Source organism: Parus major, chromosome 10 (genome assembly GCF_001522545.3).
Source record: "Parus major isolate Abel chromosome 10, Parus_major1.1, whole genome shotgun sequence".
Lineage (NCBI taxonomy): Eukaryota > Metazoa > Chordata > Aves > Passeriformes > Paridae > Parus > Parus major.
Window position 1 is genome coordinate 12886102 of NC_031779.1, and position 19571 is coordinate 12905672.

At 46.6% G+C, this 19571-nt stretch overlaps 1 protein-coding gene across 3 annotated transcripts in view; it reads left to right on the top strand.

The window, feature by feature from the left end:
• The window catches only part of NTRK3 (neurotrophic receptor tyrosine kinase 3), a 204219-nt gene that overhangs the window by 89666 nt on the left and 94982 nt on the right, over window positions 1-19571 (top strand). The window lies entirely within an intron of this gene.

The following is a 19571-nucleotide window of genomic DNA, read 5'->3' on the forward strand; positions in this document are numbered from 1 at the left end:
AACCAGCTGTAACTCCTGTGGGTTTAGGCAGCATGTAGGGATGAACCTCTGCTTGCAGTCCATAAAACACATAATACAAACTCCTATCCACATCCAGGCAATTAAAAAATTTAAATGTCTACTCAGTGCAAAATAATAATAACAATAACAACAACAACAACAACAACAACAACAACAACAACAACAACAACAACAACAATAATAATAATAATAATAATAATAATAATAATAATAATAATAATAGTGAAATTAATGAGATTTCAGATGTCTTTGCTAACCAGCCTGGGTTTTTTAAGTTCAAAGATGCATCGTGTTGCAGCCCCTGTGAGCTGGGGAGTTTTCTTCCCCCAAGTGCTTCAGGCTGTGATGAAGGTTGAGCATCTCTGATCACTCAGCCTGTCTAGGGTATGTCTCATCACAAGGGAAACAGGCATTAGTCAAAATGCAGCCCGGAAGGGACGAGAACAAATTTGCAAAATGCTCTGCCTGACGCCTTTTGGAAAGAATTCAGAGAAGAGCAACTAAAATGATTAAGGTTCTGCAGGGAATGTATTGTAAAAAAAGATTAGGAAAAAGAAAAACTAAATATATAAAATGCAGCTAGACCAGATTGAAGGGAAGCAATCCCCAGCGGTGCATATTTAGAAGAGTTGAACAATGAAGAACTAAAAGGACTATTCAGGATGCTGGAAGGAAAACATGGGGTATATAGAATCAATTAAACAATCAGAAACCTGGAGGCTGCATATCTAGGTCCCTTTTCCAGAGGAAAGAGGCTCTTGCCTCTTTGGAGCATGCAAGAGTCTCTGAAACGGATGCTGCAGCCTTTGGAAGGTTTTCAATTGGTCTGGGGGCAGGGGGGGAGATGACAAGTGCTCACCACATGTCACATGTGTGGAGATGTCCTCACTGAGGTCCCTGCATGGGGGAATGTGGGTATGGAAACCTCCTGGGCCTGCTGGGCTTCGCTTTTCCCCTTAGATAGTGTGGAGGGGTGGCTGAGCAGGCACCCAGCCCTGGGCTGTCTTCTCCCTTCCCTGCTGCTGCACGAAATAACAACCTGGAAGGTGTGATAGGGACAACTGGCTGCAGTCTCCCTGCCTTGGCTGATTAATTAACTCTTCAGATTAATTTCCTTCCTGATTACCGCTTGATTAATTCCTCCTAACTCTGCGAGACCTCCTCACCACTTAATCCTCTTTATAAGCCCTCAGAGTGCAATGCTTGAAGTAAACATCAAGCAGGAAAAAAAAAGCAAACACTCTGAAATGCAAACACAAGAGTGCTGCCAGCAGGACCCTTCCTGTGCCAGGAGCTGGCCCTGTGGGCTGCCCCATGGCTCCCTGCCCCACGGGCTCCTCCACACTCCCCTCTCCTCCCAGCCCCACTTTTCTCATCCCTTCTCCAGCCTGTCTGCAGCAAATTGCACAATTTCACTTGTTGAGCCTGATAATTAGTGACAATATCCCGGTAATTTGCAAAGGGGGCAGGAGGAGGGAGCTGTGCTCAGCTGTGTTCAGCAGCAGGAGATGAGGTTTTTCCCCTCATCTCTTCATTAAAAGGAGCGTCTGAACTCATGAAGCAGCTTTGGATGTAAGCTAGAGCATGAGATTCTGTGCTGGCCATCAGGGTTTGTGCTGTCTCACCCCCCAGACCTGTGGCATGGGGCAGAGAGAGGCTGGGGGTGGCAGCAGCCCACAGGAGAGGGGTGAGAGGTTAGTGAGGACACCAATTTGGGGATTTTTGATGGTGCAGGGGGAGGCAATGGGGTCAGGGAGAGAGAGGGGTGATCAGGCTGAGCCTCGGCTTGAGTCTCAACAATCCACATGCAGAAGGCAGCAATCCTGATCCTGCTGGGGATTTTTAATTCATTTAACTTTATTTTTATTTTTTTTTTTTCTTTTCCTGGGCATCTACTCCCAAAGGCCTCTAGATGCTTTAATAAAATATAAGTAAAAACATAACTTATGATGAGGAAAGAAATGCAGCCAAATGAATCCCCAAACAGGAACAAAAGCTTTTCCCCATCTTCCCTACACTCAATAACCCAGTGTTTACCCCTGGGAAACATAATGCTTAAAGAGCAACAGCACTGTCTTGGACATTGTTTTTGAGGAATGTTTTGTGGTTGGAAACAAAGCTGTAGTATGCACCAGCTAAGTTCTAGTGAATTTGTTGTTCTTGTGACCTCAGCTGCAGTGGACACATTAAGAATGTTTTGCACCCAAGAGCCAAGCTTGCTTTTTGTTTCATGGCTGTACAGCATGTGTCATCCATAAACGTGACCCAAACTAATGAATTTGGCTGAGTTTGAACCAGCAAGTGCAAAAAAAAATAAAGATGGTGTGTGTGGATAGAGGCACGGGGAATGATTTATTTCTGTGTTGATGGAAAACAAAAGCAGATCTTGGAGGTTTCTGGGGCTGAGGCTGTTCCTGTTCTGCAGCCTTTGCTGCCCTGTGCTCCCTGGTGTGTTGCCACAGTCATGATGTTTGAATCTGTTCTTTTTGGTACCAAAAGACTGTGATGAAGGAGACTGCACACAGAAAATCTATTCTCATATCAGAGCTGCTTTAAGCAGAGCCCTCCAAGATTATTTTGGTGCACCCAATAATCTTTGGCCATGAAGTCACTTGGGCCTGGGATTGTTTTACTCTATGTCACTGCCTCTAAAAAATACTCATCTTGGCTGTGTGAGCTGTGTTCTAGGTGGCATATGACAAATTACAGCTGTGCTCTGCTGCTTTAGCTTGCATAATTCTGCAGCCCAGCCTGGGGTTCCCTTTGGTGCAGTGTCCCAATTCCTGAATTGCAGGAACAGGTTAATGGTGTGTTTTAACTGCTCCTGAACCTGTGTGATGATATTCCTGCTGGGAGGGGGTGAGGAAGGGCTGGAGTTGTCCTGATAGCCTGCAGCCTTGGGAGCTGTGCAAGGCTGAGGTTTCTGGCCTGGGGAGTCCCATGTCTGAGTAAATGCAGGTGCTGGTGAAGTAGGAGACCTGGATCAGCCACAATTGAAGCTTCCCTGTCCCCTTTGTTATCCATTTGGAGTTGAAGCAAAGGGCACCTACACCCCCCACAAAGCTCCCCATTTTTCAGGTATTGGAGGTGCTATCATGGCCTGGACAGTGATTGTCCTTGTGTCTAAGATGTGAAGAAATCTCCTTTTGGATGTCAACAGGCAGAGTCCTGCATGTGTGACTTTTGTGTGCTTGTCACATTGTTCACTGTAAAAAAAAAAAAAAATCCCCTTTATTTGCCTTTTAATACTACTATTAAAGCTTTACTGCCAGCTGATCTTCAATTCCTACAAGGGATGGGGGAGAGTAAATTGGAATCTTTGATCTCCTTTGCTCTACTTTCTCTGTCCTTGTATCGTCTTTAGGGCTCTATTTCCTTGGCTGAAAAAAAAAAAAAAAAAAAGTCAACATGAAAGTAAGAGGGAATGGGAAAAAAACCCAGAATTTATTTTTGTAGTGGTGGAGGGATTGTGCCTCCCAGCTGCAGTAACAGCCTTGAACCCTGCCTGTGGATCAGAGGTGCTCCCAGGTGCATGAGGAGGGGGAACTGTTTCCTCAGGAGGGCAGCTAATGGTGGAGAGTTCCCCAGCAGTTTGTCTGGGATAAGAGTGCCATCTGGATCAGAGGAAATTAACTTCTGAAAAGAGGGGAAAGGGGAAAAAATGGCTCTTCTTACTATGTGCTGAAAATCTAGCCAGAGGCAGCTGGAATAAGGCTTGGTGGAGCAGTGCTGGCACACTTTTTTTGGTTTCCTACGCAGCTTGGAAACAGCAGCAAGAGAGAGCTGAAAGGCAGACTTGTAAGGAAGGTGGTAAGTCTGGGAGAGAAGGGAAAGAACAGATCAAAAAGGGTGGATTAATTTCTAATTCATGCAGAGGATCCAGATATGAACATAAATGATTGTTGAGCAATTAAACTGTAGTTTTAAAAGATATTGTTGCCAAAATACGCAGAAAAGCTGCTTCAATGCCGAAGGAAATTTCTCATTTTGTAAGGTGACCAGAGGGCAAATGCACAATTATTTTGGTATGACATTGTATCAGAGCCTGCCTCTGCACATCCCCCTCCCTCCATCACTCACCCTCAGGCGACTTCACCTCTGTAGAGATGACTTAGCACGAAGGATGTGGAGGGATTGGATCCTAATCAGATCATTACTGCAGCTGTGAAGGAATATAATTTCCCATCCACAAGCCATCACCTCTTTCAGCATCTTCTTTATTTATTTCTAAATAATATATATATTTCCCCCCATGTGATCAGAAATAAAATCACTTTGTGTAAAAGGCAAGAAGAGAAGTAAGTCAAGTTTAGACAGTGTGGAAAATGCTCTTTTCTTCAGAACCAAACTCTTGGAATCATCCCAGATGATTTGAAGTTTAGTTCTGAGGTAAACACATGCAGTCTTTACTGCCAGCTAAATGATACTCCATTACATCCAGGATCCAGGTACTGGACTCCTCTGTTTGGCACATTGGGCTCCTGTGGCCAAAAGGGAACAGAAGGGATGAGAAGAAATGAATGGATTGAAAAAAACCCCAAATGCATCAAACCCCAACACAGTGCTGCTGTAGCAGTATGGCTTGGGTCACAGGCAATACCTTTGGGTGGTGCATGTTCAGCCTAAGATCTATCACCAGGTTTTGGCCAGTGTTCTGCACTGCTCCAGGTGTTGGTGACACTTGAGGGGAACTCAAGAAAAGGTGGTGGTTTATGAGCAGAAGTTGCAACAGGAACCTTGAGCACCTGTAGAGCTTCTAGAGCTGTAACAGAGAGCAAAGCCTTTATGGGTGTGTTGTTCCTGTCCCTCCTCTCCCTTAATTCATTGCTTCCTGGCACAGCTGACTTTTGCTTAAGTCTGCCCTGGTAGAGACACTGGCACTGGAGAGTCTCATTTCACAGGTACCAGTGGGAGTGGGGTGGTTGGTTTTGCTCTTTCATGCCTTTGACTTGCAGGTTATCCCCGTGTGGTTTCATAAGCTGCCCTGGAAAGCATTTGAGCTCCAATATTGTGCCAATTCCATAGACACTAAATGCTGCATGAATGGCTGAGGAACATTATATGGTGTCAGCTGTAATCTGGATGAAACAGTTGGCAGACAGTGGGGTGATGCTATCACCCAGTTTTGGGGAAGGATTCCGATATCCCACACAGGGAAGAAAGTTTTCATGAGATATTGGAAAAACTCTGGAGCAGCCAACACTTGAGAGAACATATTTTTTTTTAAACTTCACAGGTGGCAAAGAGCTCCAAAATACCTGCTAGTATGCAACTAAGGAACAGGAGGACAACAATTGCATGACCCCTCTGCAGTGGCAAGTTGCTGATGCAGACTGATTGCAGGGACTTGCTCTTAACAGCTCTGCATAACAGTGCCCAGCTTCTGGGGCTGAAACTGTAGTCCTTCATGCATAAGAGTCACTGTCCTGCTGGCAGGAATTTTGCAGGCTGTGGCTCCATCCTGGACTGCCAAACCACAGGATCTTGGTGAAAGTCTGTGTGCACGGAGCTGCATTCATGTGTGTGTACTCTCAAGTAACTGTCTCAGAAGGGCATCGTCCTGCTAATGGAAATGCAGATTTCTGTGTTTTGAGGCATCTGCTAGACAAGGTTATGGCTTTGTTTGTATGTTTTCAAAGGACAGGAGGAAGAGGCTGGAGTGGGGAGATCCTGCTGGGTGGCTTGAGAGTGCTCTGCCTGCACAGAGCTGTCTCAGCAACATCACCAATCCCCACTTGAAATGCTAAATTATTCTTCTCCTCTGTTGTGTGATTGTTTTATGTGCTTTTCTCAGCAAAATCAATCAAGAATTGATAATTTATAAGCTCCTATTTGCATTTTTTTCACTCTTCAAGGGGAAAAAAGTGAAGGAGAAAGCAGTAGGTACTGCCACAAGTAGAGGAGGGGGGGATGCAGAGCTGAGCACCACCTTCTTTGTTTGTGGGTTTGGAGTATGCTCGTTGCTTTTGCTGGTGAGGGGATTGGTCTTTGCTGCTGCCTCCTTAAAGATCTGCCCTTGCTGCCCACTGGAGAAATGGTGATACAAGGGGTGATGATAGGAGGTGTGAGCTTGACTGCAGGGAAAAACAGGGGCTCAACCTTGAGAGGTGCCAGGCATGGTCATCCCCAGCAAAGTTATCTGAGTGTGAGTGAGAGCAGAGCATTGCCAGCTTTGTGCATTCCTGTGTGTACACAGTGCTGTGGAAAGAGAGAGATTGGACTAGGCAGGTAGAAGGAGAAAGCTGGGTTAGCTGCCATCCCAGCTTACACTGAAAAAGAAATACCCTGTGGCAGCATATTCCACACTTCTGAGCCTGAACCCTGCCTGCTGTCACACTCATCCTCACGCACACAGGGATGAGTCCTCCTGCCTGCCCACCTTCCCACAGCCACTGCTGCCCTGTGGGCACATGTCCCATCTCCATCTTCATCCCCACCCCACCCTCAGCTGCAGTGAGGACATGGGAGAAAGGAGCTCTGTCCCCTGGGAACTGCCCTGCTTTGGGAATTTTGTGGGAAAATGTAGCTCTATTGTCTTAAAACAGAGATAAATATTATAGCTTTGCAGGAAAAGCAATAGAAGTGAGAGACTGTTTAGATAAATAAAAGGATACATTGATACTGTAAATAGCTATGTAAGCAGGTTGATGCACAACCAGTCCTGGATGTTATCATGATACTCCTGCAGAACAGGAGACACAGCAGTTTTTGGCCTAAATCCTGCTCTGAACTCTTCATCCCCTTCACTGGTGCTGCTGCCAGAGGAGTCATTACCACGGCAAGCTGCTGCTTTTTCTTGTGAAAACTTGATTGCTAGTCTCCATACTCTGCAGCTTTTCAAACATTGCATCTTCAAGTTGGAGAGCAGCCTTGGAAGAAAGAGCTTAATAAAATCATGAAGATCAATTTATGAAAACAGCCCAACTCAGACCTGCCTCTGGTTGAGCTCGTGTGGTTTCTGTTCCAGCAGGACAAGGGGATCTGAGCTGTGGATGAGCCAGCCCTGGTGGCTGTTTGTGCCCCTCCAGTGCTCAGGAATTCATGGATGCCATGGCTTCTGTTGTGCTGCCTCTGCTGCCGAGTGGGGTTTTGTCCTTGAGCAGATGATCTAAAAACACAAAGCAAAACCTCAGAGTGAACTGTTGACACCCTTCCTTTGTAGAGTGTTAAGAATTTTTTTCAAACATTCTATATTTGTCCTGAGTGTTTCAAACTGTGACTTGGAGAATTTGGCTAGGGAGGTCTGGAGAATTGGCTGTCTCCCAGCGTTTTCCCATTAGATACTCCTGCCTCAGTTTTCAGCTCCTGTTCTTCTACTCAAGACCTGAAACAAAAGCTCTGTAGTTGCTTAAACAGAGACGTGAGATTCTTGCAATTTTCTAAAAAAACTTGGGTGCTCAGCTTGTCTTTAGAGATGGCAAAGGTTGGTGTGGGTGGTGCATCTTCAAAGCAATTCTGTCTTCACCTTTCTGCTGGAGTGACCCTTTATCTGTCCCAAATTCCTGGTATAACCAACACTGATCTAACCCACTTGACTCAGTCTCTTGGAAAATAGGTGTTACTAGTTGGGTTAATAGCTGGTACAGTTCAAAGTACAGCCTGTGGTAGGCTGAGTGATTCTGAAAGCTTCTCTTAACCTGTTTGTTATATTTCTGGTTGCAATTTAGATAATCATTTCGTTTGGAAAATGAATTTGTTATGTCCCAGTCTTTTCCTGTGTGATAAACTTTCCATTCTCATCCACTGATACCCATCTTGAAGGAAAGCCAGCAAAGTTTTGTTACCATTTTACCAATCACCTGCTTCTTAGCAGGGAGGGCTGAGTTTTGACCACACTGCTGAGAAAAGTCTTCACTCCCACCTTCAAAGTTCTGAGTAAAGGGTTAAAAATTCTCCCTATTCTGTCTTTCCAGGCCTTCCTCTGATAGGCCACTGGCAAAGATGTGTTGGTTCATCACAGTGCCAGAGACTGCACTGAGAGCTTTGTTAAATATAGCAGAGCTGTGCACACCCCCGTGTGCTGGACGTTCAGTCTGTTCCTCGCCGCGTGCCGAAGGAGGAAAGCGGGGAAGCAGCTCGCTCTTGCCTCTGTTTAGCAGAAGATGCTCGCTATCTTTGTAGTCCTTGTGAGAAATACTTTGGGGCTGCACAGCATGCGTGAATCCCCTGGTGAAGATTCCTCCCAGCTGTGGCAGAAGAGGCTGGGTTGATTTATTTTGGGATTACCAGAAGTTGGGTTTTCTCTGTAATGCCCTCAGATAGCCAGTGGCCAGCGGAAGTCCCTCTGCATCCACCTCTTGGTTTACGCTGGTTCTTTGGCCATTCACATTAGAAAATGTGCTTTTGAAGAACTGTGTGCTTCCAGCAAAATACCCTGGGGGTCTTCTGGTCCCATCTTGCTGTGACTTTTGTCCTCCCACTTCCCACCCTTCTCCAAGCTCTCATAGTGCCACAGCTGCAGGTGGAACGAGCAGCTCCCTGCACCGCTGCTAATGGGGCTGCAGATTGATAGCTCCTGGTTGCAGAAACACTTGTCACGGGCTTGACAAGCTGCTCAAGGTTGCCTGATGTTGCAGGGTGGAGGTGGAAGGAGGGAGCTGCCGAGCTCTGTGCTCGTGCTTTATGGCTCTCCTGGTGGGACTGGTAGGCAGCCTGGCATAGCAACCGCTCAGGGCATTTACTAAGTGATTTATGAATTTGTAAATTTTCTGAGGTCCTGAAGCAAAAGTGCCTTTAATTAAATTTTGATTCTCTTCCCTATTCCCCTTTTCCCTGCCTTTCCCCTCCCTATTTTCGTCCCTGCCTGTGGTTTGTTTACTGAGTCCCGGCAAAGCTTTTGGAGAACAGGTAGGAGTCTGTGAGCGTAGCCAGGAGGAGCAGAGGATGGCAAAGCAAACAAGCAGATGGCGGATATGATAAAGCAGCCCCCGGCCGCTCTGCCAGGCTCAGAGAGGGCTCTGCAATGCAGTTCAAGGGTCCCACAGTCAGAGCTTCCTGCATCCCTCTGCTCCCGACTCAGATTTGGCAAGGTGACCAAGAGACCGATGGCCAAGCTGTGTTCCTGTGCTCTCATTTGCCATGTGCTCAAATCCTGGCATTGTTTAGGGCTACCAGGAGAGGTGGGGTGCTGGGGAAGAGACAGCCTTATGTTGCTCTGCATTGCCCTGCTGCCTGTGACACGCATGTGCAGCCATCCATCTCCAAGTGGTGGCCCCTCCAGAGGGAGGGAGTGCATGAACCAAAGGAAAGGAGGCAGATTTCCAATATTATTATTTTGTTTTTCTTTGAAAGAAATTTCTAGAAGAATAAAATGAGAAATTGTTCTCGCCTTTGTAGTCAAAGGACTAGAGGCAGCTCCCCCAGGAAACACTGCCTTGGTGTTGCCTAGGACTTTCCCCATCACCAGTCTTATTTTGTGATCCCTCCCCAGCCACTGACTCAGTGGCAGTGTCCTTACCCAGCCAAGCGATGTCAGTCCTGTGAATAGATTTCTATCAACCCACTCATCTCTAAAGAGCTGCAGTTAAAAGGCTCTGGAGACATAATTGTGTCTGCGTAACAGCAGCGATGATTTCCTTGAGAGGTAGGATGAAAAGTGGCTCCATTCCACTACTTTTGCAGAGACTTGATAGGTGCTTCTAGAAAGGGACTTGGTTGTGGTCCAGCAGCCCCCACCAGCACAGCTTTCCCTGCCTTGTGCTGCCTTCCAGCTGCCTGCTTGTGCTGTCTGAACACTCGAGCCATGGTCTGTGGGCTGTTACCAGCCCCATGGGTGCCTCCAAGCAGGTGAATTTGGGAGTGGGTTTGGCAGGGTCTGGGCAGCCTGAAGTGGGCTTTGTACAAGGGGCACTTGGCCTGATGCTCAGGAGACACGTGTTACCCTCAACTAGAAGCCCACCAGCCTTGTGCAAGATCACATTTCTATTTTTCCCCACCTCCTTACCACGCTGTGGGTGAGGATGCTGTTTATCCCACTTCTTTCTGCTCCCTTGGTGGTGCAGATGGAGAAGTCACTCGACCTCCACATGTCTTCAGGTCTGGCTTCCCAGTGTGGATGTGTTGTTGTGTCACTTGTCGCGAGCTACGAAGCTGTCGAGCTAGGGATGTGTTTTGGGGGCACGGAGTGTGGAGCAGGGAGACAGCGCTTAGTCATGGAGGTAAATGCCGAACGCCCCATCTTTCTCTGCCCTCGTGGCTCACAGGCTAACGTGAGGCAGCTTCCCTCCCACCTGCCTTGGGGATTTTGATGAAATATCTTGGGAGAAGGATGTGAAATATGTGTAGGGAGACAGGGATTTGGCTGGTGGCGTTTCTTATGCACTCATGCTTTAAAAGCTGGTGACTGAGGCTGCAAGAATCTGCAGAATCAGAAAGATTTGAATCTGAAGATCCTTCCTTAATGTCACTTAATATTGTCAGGCCATTGCTTGTGCCAACCATATCATGATGGTATCGCTACTGTGATACAAAATCTCTTGCATCCACTTAAGAGTCCTTTTTAATATTTTTCCTCTTCTTCATGCCTCTCTCCTGGCAAAAGGAAGGTGTTTGTTTTGACTGCCCTGCCTCCAGGGCTGGCACCACATTCAGGTGCTGCTGGTCTCACATGGGGTTTCATGTGACTTGTCCCCATTCCCCAACCACCCACTGCAGCATGTCCGTGTGGCTGACTCCCACCCTTTGTTTCTTTTCCCAAGCTGCTCTGTTTCACTGCTGTCTTCCTGCCAGAAGGAAGGCCACTGGCCTGGCTGTCCTGATGTTGTAGAGGACAGAGGTGGGTCTGGGAGTGACTCCTCTTTGGGAAGCTGGGACATGAGATGTGCTCTGCCCCAACCTCCACACTCATGTTGGGCACTAGCTGCTTTTTTATCAACCAGAATCAGTAGATGCTGCATTTCTGCTTGTTTTAATTGTTGTTTTACACTCTTGATGCAGAAAAATAGGTCTTGAAAAGCATTAGTGTCAGGCTGATGTGGGGCAGGAGGCCAAGAGTTTCTGGCTGGGTGCTGAAGGAGAAGGAAGGCGCTGGGAGATACAGGGCAAGCTCCTTGCAAGGTCTGTGGAACAAGTCCCACCCCAGGACTGCCAGCCTGGCGTTGAGGTGACAGGTGATGCATTTGTGAGCATCTGTATTGAAATGCGTGAAGTGTTCCTTGCCGACCTCCAACAGGAGCCACGTCCATGCCTGGAGCTCACTGGCGAGGAGGGGAGTGTGCTGTGCTCTTTAGAAAGGGAAATATCTCCAGACCTTGGAGGAATTAATTATTTTGTATGCTGGACCCTTGCCTTCTGACAGATCTATCTGAATTACAGATTAACTGTCAGTATGGGGACAGAGGAAGCCATTTCAATGAATCACTCTCTAATTTATTAGAGGGGTTGTTTGGGCTGGTGGATCGACAATGCAGCAAGTTCTCTGAGAGGGGAACTGTTTTATATCCTTCTCCACATCTCCCAACCTTTTATTCCTTGCTTGTTTTATCTCCCTGTTCACAGAATCTCTATCAAAACTAATGAGGGTCCCAGCAAGGCCAGTGGAAACCCCAAAACTGCGACACTTTACAAATGAGCTGTCAGGCCCCAGAAAGTTGTGATTTCATAGCCTTTCTCCAGGGACTACTTCTGTGACTTTTAAACAAAACCATCACCTTTATGACCAGGGGCTGTAAATTTTGGAGAAAGGCATGACTTCCTGGAAAACACCAGTGCATCAATGCAGCAGTTGTTATTAGTCAAAAAGTATTGAGACAAATAGTACTGGTTCCTTTCCCATCAGTACTGCCTAGAATGTCAAGTTTGTAAGAACCTCCAAAACTCATTTCTTGTTGATTCTGGGCCTTGTAGCAAAGCCTAACACACCCAACACTGTTATTGATGTGAGTATCATGGGCTAGGGAGCACCAGGACTACCCAAATCCCAGCCTTACTTCCTCTCCCAGTTGTTCAGCACGAAGGAAGAAGGATTTGTTTATTTGTTCGTGGATATTTCTGATGTGGACTTCATATTCCAGAAGAGTTTCATAATATTACTGGAGCAGATTCGGGATTTAAACCATTATACAAGTTAAATACGTTTTGATTCTGTAAGCAACACACTATTTATCTTGGGATAGAATAAATCTGAGAGACTGATACCACTGCTGGAGATCATCTCAAGGAGGGCTGTGGAGGGAAAAAAAAAAAAAGTACATTTACTTTTTGAGAAGTGTGAGTTTTAAATTTTCATTGCCCTCATGCATGAACTGAGGCAAACTACGAGTGCAAGGATTTTTATTATTTTTTTTGACCATGTAACGGATTTATCTTTTGGCCTGAAAGCAAACATCACGAGTCTGATTTTAGATTTGGGTCTACAAATTTGCATCCTGAGTAAATGCAGCCGCCTGCTTGCTGGCAGGGACTGGACATATGAGGTGTCTGCTGGAAGTGAACCCATTGGCATCTGCAGCCTTGATGGCTGCTCAATGTTTTCATAAAAATTCCATTTCAAAACAAAAAGGTCAAAAGTTGACCAAAAAAGCTACAACCGAAGACTATCTTTGTTTGAAAAATTACAAGCACTATTAATTACTGCATGAGAACCAGATGGTACTGACCAGTTTAGTTTCATGGTCCAAGCAGGATCTTGAAAGGAAACCAAGAAGAAAAACACACAGCAAAGACAAAACATGTGTTGTGCCAGGTACTTAACATTTTGATCGCTCCTTCCATCTGAAACCTCTGAGCAATGCAGAGTAAGGCATTTTTTTGTTTAATGACTGATTCTTTTTTTCATTTTTTTTTTAGCTTGACAGAATATTAAACCAAAATAAGGAAAATTAATGACTTTTTATGACTGCAGAATCCCTTGGTGTCTTGAGAATCTTATAAATTGGATATTTGGAGAGGGGATGCGCAGCTCCCTGGGCTTGGAAGGACTCTGGTTACCACTGGAGAAAATAAACCTTTCTGGTGCAGGGGCAGCTGGGCTCCGGGGAGAAGGGGCTGGTGTCAGCACGAGGTGATGTGGCTGCAAGATAGCCTTGTCAGGCTAATTGATCTGGAGCCTTTTCCTTTCCTGCCAGGGCTGCCTGTCTCCTTACCCATAATCCCCACCTCTTTGATGGCCTGTCAGGAATATGGGACTTGGCCCAGTTTTACATTTATCCAATAACATTATGAAATTGATAGTGACACTTCCATTGGCACTAATTTCAGTAAGAGATTGGAGCCAGAGGACAAGCGGTTTGCTCTCATGGCAGCTAAGCTTTCCAAGTGGATCAAGATGACCCAAAACTGATCTTGCAGTGGCCAAGGCATGGGAAGGGAAGTGGTGGGAGGGGAATGGAGGCAGCTGGTGGACTCAGAGCTAATGAGAAACACGCCTAGTGTTTGTCCTCAGCCTGCAGTGGTCCTGGCTGGTGGGAAGCATATTCTGTTGCCCTGGCTTGTGCTGCAGAGCTGCTGCTGGCAGGGCTTTTGCTCCATGGATGGTGTTTATTAATCAACATTGGGCATCAGTCTCTGCAAAGGTCAGGAAAAGCCTCAAGCAGGAGGACAGTAGTAGTCCCAGCTGTTGACTTTCAGGCCTTCAGTGGTTCTCACTGTTTTAAGCATTTCCTGGCACAGGGTCAGGCTCCTGCAGCATCACACTCTTGGCTCAGGTCAGTGATCCAGCACCAGGCTGGACATGCTGATGGTGGAGCTGCCAGTGGCCCCCTTGCCAAATATCACTGGGGGCCCTCTCGTGCTAAGGGAGCTCCACAGTGAGTGGGTTAGATAACTCATCCCAAAGCTTTCTCCCAATACTGGCCACAGTGGTGATTTTGATGCAGTTGCCACAGCCTTAATGCACACCATGTGCTTTGCCATCTGTACTGCAGAATAGATGGAGGTGCAGCTTATCCCCATCCCTGGAAGTATTGAAGGTCAGGATATAAGGACCCTTAGCAACTCGGTCTAGTGGAAGGTATCCCTGCCCATATTGGGAAGTCAGAAGTAGATGATCTTTAAGATCCCTTCCAACCCAAACTGTTCTGTGATTCTATGATTACACCATTTCTCCTTTTCTCTCCATCTGGCACCTGTTCTGTCAAGGTCTGGTTTGAGGTGGTGCAAAGCATCACTTTAGTGCTGAGCTGCAGTTTGCTTAAGATGACCTCTTGATGCCTTGTCAGGCAGCCCTTTCCTCATTCTCACAGTGCATTTGCATTTTCACCCAAGCAAAGGCTTGGGGGGAGTGTTTATCAGTTTGTCACAGTCCCCCTCTTCAGTGGCTGGAGGCCAGGAGAGAGGATAAAAAGCCTTAGGCTGATGATAAATTGGAAATGCAGAAAGAAAATGTGTTTGCTTGGTGCTGAGCAGGCAGCCCTGCTCCGGGGTTGGCTCTTTGTGTGGTGTCACTCTGGATGCTCACAGGGAGGTGAAATGCCACCAGGGCCACGTGTGGTAAATCCAGCCATGGGGCCCCGAGGGTGTGGGGAAAGCAGATACTGCAGCTGCCTTTCTCATGTGCTGTGGGCCTGTCCCCCTGAGTGGATCCGGCATGCCTGGCTGCCCAGCAGTGTCCAGCTGCCGTCCATCGCGGCGGGAGCGGGCGAGCATCTCCCTTCACAAGCACTGACCTGACCCAGGGCTCAGCGAGCGCTGCTCTTCCACAACCACGGCACATTTCCCTGGGAGATGTCTCAACACCTCCCACACAGAGCAGGGGGACACCTTGGACCTGCAGCTCCTCGAGTCACAGGAGGGGCCGGGAGCGAGGAAGCGGCTGCACGTGAGGGGTGAGGAGGTGCTGGAGCCTCCTGTGGAGAAGCTGTAGGAAATGCTGCAGTATATAAAGCGTGTCTTGCGAACAGAAGAGATTAGAAAGCTGATATGATGTTATTCCGATTGATTTTGCTGTTGTATTTATACCTGGAGGTAAAGAGCAGACATACTGGAAATCAATTGGCCCCATGCTCTTCCCAATCTCTCTGCAGCGCCGTTCGAATGAAATGCTTATATCATTTTTACGGTGTGTCTGTGATAGGGATGAGTGAGCCAAGAGATTAATAGAGGCTGGTGAGGCCATTGCCCAGCCACTGCCTGGTTTCTGCCTTGTAAAGCCTGTGCTGCTCCGGAGTTCAAGGTGCCCCTGAGGTGACAGCTTGGTGACTTTGCTTGTAAAAATAAAAAAAATAAAAAAAATCAAATCTACTCAAGAGGAACAAAGAGGAGAGAAAGGTGAATGGCAATAAGCTGGCGATTTGGGGCAGGCAGGATGTTTTTCAGCTCTGGAACTGAGGGGACTGGATGGGGACCTGGGGGCAGGAAATGAGATTTTGTCTTCAAATGGAGCTGATCCCTTAGAGAGTGATGGGAATGATGGCTTTATGCATTGAAAATAAAGCAACAGGGATTTGGTTTGATGTACTGTACCACATCTAGTGCCCAACAGCCACCTATCCTGTCTCACCAGCCCTTCCTGCACCTTGATCTTGGGGCTGGGGCAGAAGGGCTGCAGCAGGACCGTGCAGGGATGTTGGCCACACACAGATGCTGCATTCCTGGTGTCCCTGCTCACTCCTCCTGCCTTATTGAGGTGTGAGTTTCTCTGCTGCTGCCGCCTCTGCCATGCCAAGATGCCATCACAGGAGGTTTCTCTGCAAGAATGGATGTTTGGTTTGCAGTTGGCTCCTCCTCACAACCTGCAGGGAACATGCATGCCCAGCAGTGGAAAAAACAGCTTGCTACCAGAAAATTTGAGAAGATAGGTGGGAGGAATGGTGGAAGGTGACTGGGTATGGTCTGAATGCCAGCACCAGCACTGCCAGACTAAACATTATCTCCCTCCCTGCAGTGACAATTGAATAAAATAGACTTTTCTTGCTCTCCTGTTGCCTGCAGTTTTCTAGTTGTTTCACCTGATCTCAGAAGTGAAAATCTTTTTCTTTTGGCAAATGAACCAACTTCCCAGTGCCTGTATGTAACAGCATGGGAATAGGTATTGGCTTGTCAATCCCTCAGGCATCAGCAAATCCTTGCATTGCAGGTTCTAAGATATTCTTCTGGTTATCTGTGGCCTGTTGGCTGTTGCTTTGTTGGTCAGACACTTTATGAGTTGAGGATGTTTGGTAAGACTGGGCTGGAGTTTAAGCCTAGATGTAAAAATTCCTGCTTTTCCTTCCTGCGAGTGCTGGCTGTCTTTGCTGTTATGCATGGCACTGGCTTGTCACATCCCACCCTCTTTAATTATCAGATTGTATTACCATTTTTACTGTAAGCATTTTCTGTTTCTTGTTCTGCTGGATTTATGCATTTGTGCTGTCATATGCATTGACTTTATATTTTATATTATTTGATCTTAATGTTTCCAATCCCGAGTTTGAGTGCTTATAGGATTGGTGTCTAAGCTCAATAAATAAACTTGAGAAGGAGTGGGTAAGGGAAGGACATGGGAGAAATGAGGGAGGTTTAGATATCTTCTACACCAGATGGGCTGATGCTCCAAAGAGGACTGCCAGGATGGCTGGAGGCTGGGAAGAGTGAATGTACAGGGCAGCAGACCCTCTACCCTGGTGCACCCCTTTTGTAGCAAGAGCTGCCTTTCCCTGCTGCAATCACCTGAAAAAAATCAGAGACAGAAGGAAATGTCAATATGTAAAGATGGAAAGGGGCTTCTGTAAATGGCAGTATTTTGGCAGTGTTGCATCAGGAAGGAAAGTGCTTTAAGGATTGCCTGTTTAGGGATCGCCCACTGAGAACGGATCTGACAGCATTTTTATATGATAATGCATCTGCAATGTGTAAGGGGCTGGAAGGTGCAAGTGGGGGAAGAGACATATATCCAACCCAAGCAGTGGTGGGTGCAGAGATCCCAGGCCTGTCCCTTCCTTTTATGCTAAAGTTCAGAGGGATCTTCATCTCCTCAAGATCATCAGGACCTCAAACCCACCATGTTGTTGAGGAGAAGGGAAAAGGGATTGCTGTTTGCTCCTGCTTTCTTTACTGGAGGGACTGGAAGGTGAGGATTTGGAGTGTATCCCTTTAAGAGTTCAGATTTATGTTCTTGATGTCTTCATCTGCCTGCACAGCTCAAGGATTTGATTTTTTATATGTGCAGTTTCCCCAAAAGCTGGTGGAAGAGTCTGTGCACCCTGGGCTATGGCAGAGAAGGGATTGACACCTGTGGAAGCTCCTCAGCTGCCACAGTGGTGTTCAAGCAGGGGCTGTGCTGTTCCAGCCATGCAGCAGTGCCCTCCAGGTCCATTGGCATCATGCAGGGGTAGCTTGGGGTGAATCTGGGACATGGAGATGGAATTCAGCTGTATGGTTGTGGAAAATGCTGCTTGGACACTGTTGAGGTGAAGGCGACGAAGAAGGTGCTGAGTGCTGGAATTAGGAAGGAAGTCTGGATAAAGCCCATTGTTTTATTCAAGTGAGGGGTCTGCTGTGGCTCAGGGGAAGAGATGCCACACTATAGACCACCCTGTGGTTGGATTTGGTGACTCTGGGGGTGAGAAGTGGCTGTTTTCCATTGTAGGAGGGCAGAGAAGAAGCTGGAGCCTGTGTCAGACTGGCTCCAAACAGGCCCTCAGTAGGCACCAAGCACTGCCTTGGCCCCATGCCCACATCTGTCAATAAAAATTAAGAAATTGATTTTCTTTTGTTTGCTTGAAAGGACGAGGCTCTCTTTATGAGACAGTAAATGCAATCTTGCTCTGAGCATGGCTGGATTTTTAATTGTATTTATTGTGCTTTCGCTTATTCTTTTATGAGTTTCAGTTCCCCTCATTGCTGGTGCAGAGATCAGCCCTGGGGTGTGGGTTGATTTCAGCTCCAACAAAAGGTTGGTAATTTTTTTAAGTTTCTTTTTAAACTTGTTTGTTTTCCTGATAAGCTGAAGTTTGAGGTTATTTTTTACCCTTGTTCGTGTGTGTGTGTATAACTCTGAGTTGTAAAGCTGGGCTGAGAGATGTAGCCTTGGAATTATCTGCTTGCCAGTAAGTGATAGAACCTTTTGAAGAACAGAATTTAAGATTATGATTGGGGAAATATGGAAGTGCCAACAGGGGTTTGGAGTCAGAGGAGGAATGGATTTTATATACTATATATTGGAATTTAATGAGGTCTGCTTCAGTGCTTGCTATACAATGCATAGTGACCCACTTTACCAGGAGAGCATTTTATTTTTTCTAGTTATGGGTCATATACAGTTCTTAATTAAGTAGGTTAATTATATGGCTCCTTTATATTACAAAGAAAAGTGGAGATGGCACAATTAGCTCTTGCAGTGATCGTTTTTGATCAAAAAAGGGTGTTCTGCACCACAGCTCCCAGAGGTGTGGATGGGGAGAGGGGATTACCCTGAGGCCCTGAGCACTTGCATCACTCTTCTCTGCCTCAGGAAACTCACTTTCTACCCTGAGCACTTGGCTTGGGATGTGCAGGGATTGTCCTTTCTGAAACCACACTGGAGACCGTGGCCCCATCCTGACCCAGTGCTACACCCACAGTGCCTGTGATGCTGCCCAGGCCTGGTCTGCAGCACTGGAGAGGTCCCTCCTCGGGGCTTTTTTGGGAACAACAGAAAGGGAAGATGCTGAGGGCTCTGGCTCCAGGTAAAAAGTGCTGCAGCCTGTGAGGGTGCTGAGCAGCATCACTCCCTGTAGCTAAGCTGTCCTTGAAAGAAGTTTCTTTAACCTTTCCCTTCCCAGCCTGGCAGTGGCTGAACCCCTGCAGCATCCCTGGGTTATCTGTTCCAGTGCTCAACCAGCCGTACTGTGAGGCATCAGGGAGAACATTCAAACTCTAATCTCCCTCAGTGCAATTTAAACCCATTATTTCTTGTTTTATCCCCAGTGGACTTGGAGAACAGCTATTATATTTCTCTTTGCTGCAACCTTTTACATATTTGAAGGCTGTTATCATGTGTCCCTTCAGTCTTCTCCTCTGAACACAAAGCATAATTCTTTCAGTTTTCCCTTAGAGGTCATGTTTTCTTCACCTTCAGTCGCTTTTGTTGCTTTGCAGAGGTTACTGTGATGCCAAGCTGGAGTTTTTGTTTCTTCACCTGTTTGCCTTGGGGCATTCATTCTGTTATGGATGTGTGAGAAGTGACCATTATCTTCTCTAATCTATGGTTATTTATAAAGTACCCTATATTTCTGAGCATGTTTTATCATAAAGTATAGCTCTTAGCCTTGATAAATAATTTCCCACTATGATATGATTGTACAAACAGGGTCCTTAAGCTATTTATTACTATTATTATTTGCTTTATTTTTCATAAGTAACAAGCTGTCTGTATAACACTGTGAACGAGCCAGGCAATTCACAGAAATGGACTGAAAGCTATATCTTGTTCACAGAGCTTCCAGATAATCAGGGAGGTGAAGGTAAACACCAAGCCAAACTCTAGTTTAGCCAGAGGGAACAGCAATGAGCAGAGAATGAGAGATTTTCTGAAAAGCAGAGATTTTGGGAGAATCTGGAGGAGTGTTTACAGAGGTGATAATATCAGGGTGGATGCAAAGTGAGAAGAGTTGGAACATTGCTGGGATGGAGGGATGGAGGGATGGAGGGAGGGA